Below are 12,112 nucleotides of genomic sequence, written 5' to 3' on the forward strand. Positions count from 1 at the left end.
AGTGTTGTTACTTTGCTGTAGAACGTTGAGATATGAACTTTTGACCTGTGCCTTCAGCCAGGTGCAGAATGAGGTGTTACCTTGGAAACCGCCAGAGATGGCAGTGGGTGATGGGTGACTTTTATGTGACATTGAAAATATTGTGAGGGAGAACCAACTGAAATGTAAATGCTTACGTTACGCGCTCCGCATTGCTTCCGGGAAGCTGCGCTTCGCGCCTCGCGCACCGGAGCACTTCCGGGTGCGCTAACGCGGCGCGTCATATGACGGATTACGCAACAACGCGATACGTCGTTGGGGCTCCACCGGAACTGATCGAATTGGTAGTCTACAGTGTTTCTGGATGTTTCAGACTGAAGCTGGCGTCAGCATGAGAGCACCCCGTGGCTACGTCGTGGCCATTCCGCGAGCAATCATGGCAGTCGCTCCCCACCGGAAGTCTGCAGGAGTCGGGGGCCTCGGTGACTCTTGTAGAATCTTCAAGGCTGAGGGGACGCTTTTGGGAATGGGGCTCATGCCCTAGCAGTCAAGAGTCCGAGTTCCAGGGTTGCCCAGAGCCATCCTTGCAGGCCAGGCCCAAGTCTGTGGAGCCGACCGCCATTTCCTGAGCTCCGTGGCAGCCGCCTGTCGCTGTATCGGAAGAGTGGGTGCAATTCAGCCGGATGGCGGGTGAGACGGTGTAATAGCAAGAGCAGGCGTAATTCAGCTGGCCGAGCGAGGCACTGTGCCGCAGGAGCAGGCGGAACTCAGCTGGCCGAGTGAAGCGCTGGGGTGTAGCTAAGAAACCTCCACCTGGTGAGGTGGGAGAGGCTCGTTCGCGCCGGCTCTCCCTTCCAGTGCACCCCACGCCGTCTCCTGGCGCAGGTATATGTGATGGTCGGACCAGGGCACCGCAGGACGTGTCTTCAGGTCAAACGGATTGTGGGACAAGGTCCAGAATGGAAGAGGCATCAAAAGGCAAGAAGTTCCGCCTGACCCCGGGAGCCGACCTATGTCGGGGGCGATCTCAGGCCATACCAGGGGAACAAGACATGGGGAGGGGGCAGGAGCCAAGCGCCCCCTCCGAGTCCGCGTTTCTTGGACCCTGAAGTATGGCACTCAACATTCAGAACTTATGACATTTGTGCAAGGCAGGGACATCGAAGCCTCTCAGGGACCAAGTATATCCAGAGTCCTTCCTACAGAAGGTGGTGGGGGTGGCGGCATTAGCAAGGCATCCCCCCACACAACTTGTCGGACCCTGAAGTATGGCTCTCAACATCCAGAACTTATGACATTTGTGCAAGGCAGGGACATCGAAGCCTCTCAGGGACCAAGGATATCCAGAGTCCTTCCTACAGAAGGTGGTGGGGGTGGCGGCATTAGCAAGGCATCCCCCCACACAACTTGTCGGACATGACCTCTGGATGTACTGGGTGTTCAATTTCAGAATTGAAACTACTAAGAAGCAATTAGAAGTGTTGTTTTCATGTTGCAGTAGGCTGCCATGTAAATAGTTATTTAATAAAACGTTTTATCCTGTTACTTTGCTGGTGTGTTGTATATATTTATAATATTTGCATAGTGTTTGTCGTTATTTTGGGCGGGGTGGGCGGCGGAGCCGAGCTGTCTTGCAGCCATCATGGCGTCGAGCTCGGTTCCTCTCTCTAGTTTCATGTTTTTTCTAACGATTTATATGTTATAGTTTGCTAGCACGATACAGCGGATAGTCCGCATTTTATATATATGTCCTTTTTATTAGGGGGGGTCCTCCGGTGGAGTCGGACGATCTACCTCTAATAAACGGTCCGGGTTGAACCAACTACCAACAAACGGGGCAGAGATAGGCATGACGGGTTACAAAGGGGACAAAAGTGTGCACTACCTATCCTTCACTATCTGCAAAAACTAAACAGAGTATTGCGACTTTATGCTTATTTGTGAACAGAGAATGACCCAAAGAGAACCAATTTCGAACAATCATAGGCTATTGGCAGTGGGCAGAGAGGCCATGACACAGAAAATGGCTGTTACTTACGTGCATGATGGGGCCTAAAAGGGACTAGATGGCGTGGCCACTGTTTCGCGACTTTCACTTTACTTTTAACAATGGCTGTGGTGAACATAAATGAACGCCGCTTATGTATACCTAATCTTAGTCATTTTCCACAAAAAAGCTTTTGATATTTGCTATTAAAAAACCAAAGAAAATCACTGAAAAAACCATAGGTTATAGACCATATATAGTTAAATATCTGAAGTCCATCTCTGCACTCGATGGAGATACAGGTCGTCGATCAGAAGATGTGCTGGCCACCTCTAATGGTAATAGCGTGGCCAGGGCTCTTGTCGTTGCCTCTGCAAATTGCAGAGGGTGCACTTGTTTGACATGCCGCACCATGGTATGTATGGAAAAGGAATATTTTTTTGCTGGATTTCTTCTTGAGAGAACCAAGCCACATATCGTGGAGGTTACTTTTGGTGCATTCACTTTCTTTTGATCTTCAGGATAAGTGAAAAATTGCCAGATGAAAGATTTATTTTTTCTTATTAAAGGTAGTCGATCATTTTGGTCAGATTCGGAAGATGAATGAGATACGGTAGCCATTTCACCAAAGTCTTCCGAAAGATGTAGGACGTTGTTCTCTCTTGAGAGTAGAAAAGATAGTGAGGGAAGTGGGTAGAGTGCTGCTTGTAAATTCCAGAATTGAAACTATTAAGAACCAATTGAAAGTGTTGTTTTCATGTTGCAGTAGGCTGCCATGTAAATAGTTATTTAATAAAACGTTTTACCCTGTTACTTTGCTGGTGTGTTGTGTATCTTTATAATATTTGTCGTTATTTTGGGTGGGGTGGGCGGCGGAGCCGAGCTGTCTTGCAGCCATCATGGCGTCGAGCTCGGTTTCTCTCACTAGTTTCATATTTCTCATGAGGGGTTGTTCCTAATTTTTCTATTTTAGCGAGGTCAAAAAAGATCTCATCAGTGGCCTACTGATTTTGCTCGATTCCTTTTGTTTTTTCTAACGATTTATATGTTATAGTTTGCTAGCACGATACAGCGGCTAGTCCGCATTTTATATATATGTCCTTTTTATTAGGGGTGTCCTCCGGTGGAGTCGGACGATCTACCTCTAATAAACGGTCCGGGTTGAACCAACTACCATCCTGATTTTGTATATCTTCTGAGCTGGATTTAAGCACACAATTGTTAAAGTATGAAACGTTTTATATTTCTAAAAAAAATACCAAGGTGTGTACATCCGGTAACGCACGAAAGTTTAAAAAGACATTCGGCTCCATTTACTGAAAAGTTTCATAAGAATAAAAAAGAAGTCTAGGTACAGTCTCTTTGACGTACTATAAGTTCTTTGAGGGGTGTATGAAGAAATTCAATAAGTTCAAATCGCAAGGTTTTTACGAAATATATAGGCTGGTGCGCGCACTCGGTCGCGCACGAAAGCCTGGAAATGCGATATCCATTTTATTAACAACTGTTGCCGAGAGTGCGCACACCGGGTCGCGCACGAAAGTTTAGTAAGGCTATTTTTATTTACAGACAAATTTTAATGTGTTTAAAAAAAGGCAAGGTACAGACTTTCGAATTCTGTATTGCTTTACAAGGAGTCTCTATGCAACTTGAACAGTGAAGAAAACGGCTTGTTTTCGAAAAAAATATTGCCAGAACTTTATTGCCAAAAGTATAGGTTGCATACACGACATTTTTCTGAATTAGCATTTTAAAAACCAATGAAATTCACAGAAAAAAAACCATAGGTTTTACACACGTTTTAGTTAGGAAGTAGCATTTAAAAAACCTATGAAATTCACTGAAAAAACCATAGGTTTGACACATGTTATAGTTAGCTGGAAATTTTACTGACATAAAACCAATGAAATTCCACGTTATAGTTAGTTGGACTCACTATAACTTGCGCGTGCAATGCACTGCTGATGACGTCACATATTACATCACTCATGACATGGTCAGTGACATCACTCATGACATCACTGATGACACCATCCAGTGAATATGTGTCTTTCTGAAAAATAAATATTAGTGAGTAATGTTTAAATATTTAAATATATATATTAGTGTTTCACTTTGTGTATAAGTGGCTACATGTGTTGGTAAGTAGCTACATGCGTATGTATATGGGTTATTAGATGTTTCTCTTAGTATCAGTATGAGTGTCTATATGGTTTGGTGGGGGTTTTACTTAGCACATAGATGCATGAGTGACTGACTCTCTGTTTGTATGTGTTTTGAAGACAGCATATGTGCAGGACTGTATGGGTGGATGAGTGTGTATATGTGTTTGTTAGTGAGTGAATGACTGTCTCACTAGTGTCTTTATCAGTAACGACATATGTTTTAATCTAGTATATGTGAATATTGATGTATATAAGTGAGTATATGTGAGAGTAAGAGATTGAAAGAGTTCCTGTTTAAATAAGTATGTGTTTCTATAAGTGATTGTTTAAGAGAATAAATATGTGTAATTTTCAATAGAAGTAAGGTGGAAGTGTGTGTATAACTCTATATTCAAATAAATGGATGTTCAATAGTTTATTTGCACGTGTGAGTATGTGTGTGAGTAACTTTTCGATGATTGTCGGTGTGTAACAGGATGTATAGGTGTATCACTTCATATGATGAGTGAGTATATGTATGAGTGGATGTGTATATAGATGGTGGAATTACTGAATTACTTGTTGTAACTGATATGGGTATCTGCATTTTTTTTTAAATTTCAGTTTCTATTTTTGAATATGTGTTTCAAGGGTTACATTACAGTGAAAGGAGGTCTGTCACTATGTCACAAGGATGGTGTCATCAGTGATGTCATGAGTGATGTCACTGACCATGTCATGAGTGATGTAATATGTGACGTCATCAGCAGTGCATTGCACGCGCAAGTTATAGTGAGTCCAACTAACTATAACGTGGAATTTCATTGGTTTTATGTCAGTAAAATTTCCAGCTAACTATAACATGTGTCAAACCTATGGTTTTTTCAGTGAATATATATATATATATATATATATATATATATATATATATATACACACCAGACTTGAGATTTTTTGTATACAAGGCTAAAATGGTGCTTCTTTTCAGAACTTACAAGCTGATATTTGAAGAACTATGATTGAATGTGCAAAGTATATTTAAAGCTGATATTTAAGTGATAATTCTTGCTGTGTAGTGGAGACTTGCTACTAATATTATTTCTTTGCTTCCAGGAGTATGGAAGCTATGGCTTTTCATCTATAAATTGTTTAGTGGCATTCCAAATTGATAAGGCTATTTTTACATTAGCCTTGACTGATGCTGTGAGATAACCACTGCTGGTAATGTTGCATAAAGTTGCCAATAATATAATCTTGTCTGATGTGATCATCATTAAAATGCGAATACTATTAGTAGTGCGGGTTGCTTTTCATTGAACATGAGTAGCTCTTATTACAAAAAGGTTGGAGATCTCTGCTCTAAATACAGCATTTTCATTTCCTTAGTTTAGTGCTGTCAGTATATCGACAGTATGTAAAACCTACAATTTGCATGTGTGACTATGTGTGCTCTGTAGAGAGGTTAGGGATTGGGTGAGAGTTTATTACAAACAACTTTGACTGACAGACAGGTTCAGTGATAAACTTTCACTGACTTCAGCCTCCACTCCAGAGCTCTCAATTGTGCCAGCCTTGCATAACTACAAATGACCTAAATTTATCCAGACACGTTTGCAGTATGCATTATACAAGAATCACATGTTGCATGATAACAAAAATAGAAATATACTATCTGGAAAATTCATCTTCTCTTAGGAAATGTAAACGATGTAAAACATGAAATGAAAAAAGGTATTGCAGCACTGACATGAATAACCTTGAGACAAAAGATTACCATTGCCCAGTGCACTCGGTAGAGAGGCCAATAATTAGATGAGTATGTGGTCTGAATGCCTTTATGAGCCACCAACAGGCACTGTGAGATGCTCTCACTGCCACAATCCCCAACTCAAAAGGTCTCAACTGTGCTCCATCATGCACACCCACTCATAAATGTGAGTGATTATATGAATTGATTTGTTTTTGAATTTAGGTTTAGTACTGCCCACCCATCAAACTTCTTAGTCCTAGTAAATGGCATCTCTGCTCACTCACCCATATATTTTCAAATCCATATCCAAGGCCATTGGCTTCATATCATATATGCCTTGGAACACAAATGTCACCAAGGAAAAATAACCTGAAGAGAAGCAATTTCTTCAAGAAAGTAGGAATCAATATCTTGACACCAATGAGGGATTTTATTCATGCAGGTAAACTCTGTGCATGGCAGGAAATGCCTGTCTGAGGGGGTGCCTGATAAGAGACTCACTGAATGAAGCCAGAGAAAAACAGATAGCTTTGGAACAATTAGTACACCTTCATGCAAATACAAACAAATATATTGTATAAACCTTTTCAGCCTACTGAGAGAGTCAATAAGACCTGAACTGACTCTAAACGCTAAAAGTAGATTATGCTGCATCTAAACTAACTCAAAAGATGAGAAGGCCGGCATGCTGCTAGCCATGCAGATAAAGCCGAGAGAATCAGGTACTCTAATATCTGCAATCTCAAATGGTCAGGCTCATCCCCTTTTACATCTTTCAGGAATCATTGTAGAATTTGCCTTTTTCTGAGCTCCAATAAATACTTCAGAAGTGAACAATGCATTGCCTCCAGAACATATGTTTCTCGTAAACCTGCCTTTACCATTGTTCTCAAGTATACAAAAGAGTGAAGGTGGAACAGTCCAGCCTGAACAGCCAGGCCCTCCCTGAACCTGAACACAATCAACCCAAGACTGTTTTCTGCCTGATTGGGGTCCTTTAGACAGGTGAAGCTTGGTTCAGGCGGCACAGTGAGCACAGGACCTACGTCTGGGCATTTATGTCACACTGAAGTATTCAGAGTCACACAAGGTCATGTCAGTTGAACTCAAGGAGGTAATTCATTTATTGTCCACTGGCAAAGCAGTGGGAGAGGGTGTTTTCCCTATTGGTTTTGTGTAATATCAGTCCCAACAGCCTAGCATTGCTGTTGTACTCAGGCTTCAAGGATGCCAAAGATAGTGATTAACTCCAAATGGATTTTAATTATCAGGTCTATATCCAAACCAGAGAAAGACCAACAACTTTGCTCCAGCTACAGACTAATCTCCCTGACCAACTATGATGTGAAGATGTAAGCAAAGGTGTTTGCCAATGAATTCAAGAAAATGATCCCCAGTCTTATCCACCACTGGCAAAAAGACTTTCGTCCTGTATTCAATCTGACTCTATAACCTCTGGAGGTAGCCATTAGGAAGGCTGAACAGCATACTGAAGTAGGCAGGGGAGCTCAAACTACAGTCATATGCCATTAACCTTCTTGAAGCCTGATGATTCAGTTACACTGTTGAAGATCGGATGACTGACCTTTTGGATTAGAAGATGAACTGGTTGTAAAGTGAAGCCTTCCGTATGGGTTTAGCAAACATGGTATGCAACAATCAGATTCCCTTTAAGATCAAAACCTCAGCAAACATTATGAAATGAAAGCCCTTACAACTTCCCATTTCAGAAGACTGCAAACTGTTTTTAGCTTGTAGCGGCCATATAGACATACTTCTTTGGGATGCTTGCCCTCAAAATCCTTGCCACCTGTTACAACAGTTTGTCAACTGTTGGACTTGGGCCTTTTTGGCAGGTTCATCCCTAGAATTTTTGCCTCTAGCCTCTGACATGGTGGTAGAGATTTTAGGCCTCTGCGCACTTTAGCACTGTGGCCCAGTGTAAAGTGCATGCCCACTCTGTGCACATGGTGAGCTGGCTTGCCCACCCATAGGAATGCATGGGGGATATGTGCGTCTATGGTAGTTCCTGATATGTGGGGAGTGCAGGGTCGAGTTTGGTATGTGTGAACTCGGGAGGATAAATGCTGCGCAATGGTGTGCGCAGATTTAGTGTGTCTAGTGGAGAAGTGCCACTTTTAGAAGTTGGCATTTCTGTGTGCTGTGAGATGTGAATTGCCTGTCTGCCTTGTGAGTGACAGGGGCTGGCTGGTGTGGTTGGCTCCAGGAGCCAGGATAAGTCTGCCCGGTGGTGAATAGGGAGATCTGCATGTAGATGGGAGGGAGGAGTTGCACCTGAGACCTGAATAGGGCTGTGCCTTCCCTCCACAATGCTGGCTTCACCCCCTGTGGTGTGCCTGATGTCCCTGGCCTGTCTTGTGAATAGAGAGGGGAGCTAAGCAAAACAAAGTGCTCCAGAACCAGTTGGATCTGGTTCTCCCCTTGCCTGCACCTTTGAGAACAAAGGATTTAGCTGTGTAAAAGGAGGGGCTGTGACCCCATGAAAATGTTATTGTTTGCGGATTTGAAACTACCAGGGGCGTGCTGCTTCTGGGGCTCACCTCCCTGGGCCCTGCCCAGCCCCTGGATGCCTGGAGGACTTCTCTTTGGATCCTTTTGTCTGGCCTGGGAGGGCTGGAAGACTTTCCCTGGCTAGGAGCTGTTTGGGTTCCATCTCTTTGTCCCTGGACTTGGATTATAGCGCTTTGTTGAGTGCTGTACTTTTAGCCCTATGAGCGCTTTCTATTTGTTCCTTAGGAGCACTGTGGCTATAACCTCTTGAGGTAGCGTTTTTTTTTTTTATCGCAGAGCCCTTCCCTTATTGCCCCGAGCACCTCTCTTTGCAGCCTGCCGCATGGCTGCCTATTTTTGATATCCTAATTGCAGGTGCCCACCCTGCAATATGCCCGTTTATGTAGAGTGCCCAGTGCGCAGGTGCCCACCCTGCGTCTTCGTGTTAAATTGGTAATTGCTGCGGATGCCCACCCCGCTTATCAGAGCCTTAGTGGGTGCCCACCCCGCATGCCAGCTGTATTTTTCACTTCGAGGGAGCCCACCCCTCGTTTGCCGGTTAGAAAATCACTGCTGCAGCACCAAGGCCGAGAGCGAGCCGAGGAGTGGAGCCGCTAACGTCATCGTAGGGCAGCGCAAGGATTGGTCCCAGCCGGCAGAGACTCCTGCAGCGCCACTAGGGTGGAATGCAGGGATCGGCTCCCCCACGCTCCGAATCAGGAAGCCCCGTGTTGTGGAGGAAGGGCTTCCTATCGGCGAGGCTCCCCTAGCAAAGGGAGAGCCCCGCAGCTGAAGACGAGTACAAGCGGAGGGGGCTCGAGGCACATTGTCGGTGCCTACCCCCGCCGCACTTGCGTGCGAGAGCCCCGCGGATGCCAACTCCACCTCCGGAAGATTCCCCAGAGAGCAGCCCGGTGAGTGAAGAAGGGCTGGGGGACTCATTAAGGACTTTGTTCGTGCCGGCCGTGGCACTGTAGGTAGTTGGTCTTAGGTTAATGTTAACGCGCTCCATGGGGGCATTATTTCCTCTTCAGAGCCTATGTGGTTCCAACGTTGCTGACAGTATTATGGTGCAGAGTGCTCCAAGACACGTAGACCTTTTCAGAGCCTAGAGGGCTCCCCCGTCCTGCACATTTGTCCTGAGGGCCAGTGAGAGCCCAGGCCGCATTTCTAACCTTCACAGCTGCACAGCAAGTAGTGGGCAGCTGCACCGCTTAGGTCCTTTTCATTTTAGGGGACATGTTTTTGAACCCAGGAGGGAGACGCACTCCTTTGCACCATCTTGCCTGCACAGCTGCGCAGCACTAAGTGCCAGCTGCAACGTTTAGGCCTGCATTTGAGACTCCCAGCTGCCCAGCAAGTAGTGGGCAGCTGCCACGTTAAGGTTTACGCCAAGTACACCTCCTTGACTGTTGCTGCATTGGCAGCGCCCCCGGACTCTGGACAGAGGGCATTTGAGCCCCTTAGAGATGGCTGGTTGGCACTAGGGACTATTAGGTTTATATGGCGTAAGGCCCTAGTGTGAGTTATATAGGTGCTAGGAAATGTGATGTTTATAGTATGTGTTAAGCACCCTGATTTATGCTTATAGATGTGCTTTTTATGCTTGTTAGGTTTTACCCACTGTCTGAGTTTTTATTGTGATTTTCTACTGTGGTCTAGGTTTGACTTATTCCCTATTTCAGGTTATGTTAAGTTTATTTTCTAATGCAAGGTATGTCTAGGAGATTGTGGTCTACTACATTCAGATTCATGAGGTTGGTGCAGAATAGAGTTCTCGCCTTATTTGATACTGTACCTGTTATGATTTAGGTTACAGGTTGGCGCGGAGTATTGAGTCTGCCAGTCATTACTGGTTGTGTTCTGAGATTATGATGTGTTCTTATTTTTACTATTCTTTACCAAGTGCTAATTCTGACAGTGGCCCACGTGGCCCTGTCATGTGTAAATAATCCCCTGTAAATATTGTCCATGCCAGTTGGCACAGTCTATATTGTGTGAGTACCATCTAATGTGTTTTATGATAATACAAAGGCTGTTTCTATATATAACCTTGTGTGGAGTTCCTTTTGTGGTGTGCCTAGTATGTTGTTACTGTGTGTGTTGTGCAAATGCTTTACACATCGCCACCGGGATAAGCCTGATTGCTCGTGCCAAGCTACCAAAGGGGTGAGCAGGGGTTATCCTTGGCATGTAACTCCCAAGCCCTGACTAGAGTGGCGGTCTCTGCCTGGCTTTGGCGCAATCCATAGCCAACCAGAGATCCCCATTTCTAACATTGGTGGTCAGCGGTGAGTATAGGACTTGCGTTTGCTCAATACCGCAGTGACAACTGGATGCACTACAAGCTCCGCATTTTAAGACAGTAACATGTTTGGGGAATATTGTTTCTGAGTTTGTTTTAAGTGTCCTTTCATTGAAAATGTGTTTTTCTAATTGCACTATGAGTTGGGTGTCCTGCCAAGGACAGAGACCAGAGAATCTGGAGGAGTGACTGCCCTTGTTCGGACTGTTATTCCTTGGGTTGGCCTACAGTGGTAACTTAATTGGCATGGAGTAATTAGCTCAGGAGGGTAGATTACCCTCTAAGTGCAGTTTGTTGATTTAGTTTTCTGGTACCCCTAGTAGGGTGGGATCCAGTGGTGGCAGCAATTTGTAATCCAGTACAAGAAGTCCCATTCCCAGTTCCCAGAGTATGGTACTTGGTTGCCAGTGAGAGGTACAGGTTGTGTTTCAGGGGCAGTAAGATGCTGTCTCACCAGTATTGGGGGGAGTGTGGATGAACGTTGTGTTGCACTGGACGATTGGGTGTTAAATTGTGTTAAAGGGCTCTTCAGTCTGTGTTGTCAGAGAGAGCCTGGCCAGTAAATGTTTTCCGGAATAGTACCAACACCTGTTGGAGGGTGTAAGTTCTCTTTGAGTCTTTGAAGCTTGTATGGAGAGTGTCCCTAGAAGAGTGGTGCAGGTATCTCCACGCCCTCGTGGCTGGAGATGGTTCAGAGTAGCCCAGCTAGGTACCCTTATTGTGAGGAGGTTGTCTGGCCTCACGCCCGAACTCGCTGGCAGCGTGTTCCGAACCCTAACCTCGTCTCCAGGACTGGTTGGTTCCATGAGGGAACACCAGATAGGGAGCCTAGTCTGTCCTTTAGGACCATTTTATGAGGTGGTTCTTCCTGTTTTTTGTGAGCTGGGGGTGTCTGTAGTCAGGCCCCCACTAGTTTCGGTATCTAGCAGAGCCACTCCTAGGTGGAGGGTGCAAAGGTCCAGTTGGAGGGGGAAAGAGTCCCCCATGGAAGAACCATTGGGTCAGAGGCCAGCCAGAAGGGCTCAGCCTCATAGGAGAGACCATGGGGACGCCACGTCTGTCCTGGGGGCATCTTCACGAACTGTCAGAGGAATATGAGGTTGTGAGCTCTGCGCCAGGTTGCTGGGGCATCTTCACGCACTGTCAAAGGGACAGGAGGTTGTGAGCTCTGCGCGAGGCAGACTGTCACATGACGCATTAGTTATGTGTCACCCTCGTGATGTCCTGGTTCGCCAGGCATCTGACCAAAGGGTACATACATGGGTTGGGGAGCCAGTAGCCGGTGTTTCCGGATCTGGACGTCAGGGCAGCTATAGTCAGTGTCCTGGCCTGTTTGCCTTCTAGGGAAACCCCTGTGAACACAGGTGGGGCTCATCTTAAGTGAAGAGACCCTGTGTTTCCCCAAAGGGGTGGTGCAGACCTAGCCGGGCCCTTTA

General features: G+C 45.3%; 1 protein-coding gene across 2 annotated transcripts in view; it reads right to left on the reverse strand.

The window, feature by feature from the left end:
* The window catches only part of VDR (vitamin D receptor), a 1,262,566-nt gene that overhangs the window by 665,030 nt on the left and 585,424 nt on the right, over nucleotides 1-12,112 (reverse strand). The window lies entirely within an intron of this gene.

This window comes from Lissotriton vulgaris, chromosome 1_1 (genome assembly GCF_964263255.1).
Source record: "Lissotriton vulgaris chromosome 1_1, aLisVul1.2, whole genome shotgun sequence".
In the NCBI taxonomy this organism is placed as follows: Eukaryota; Metazoa; Chordata; class Amphibia; order Caudata; family Salamandridae; genus Lissotriton; species Lissotriton vulgaris.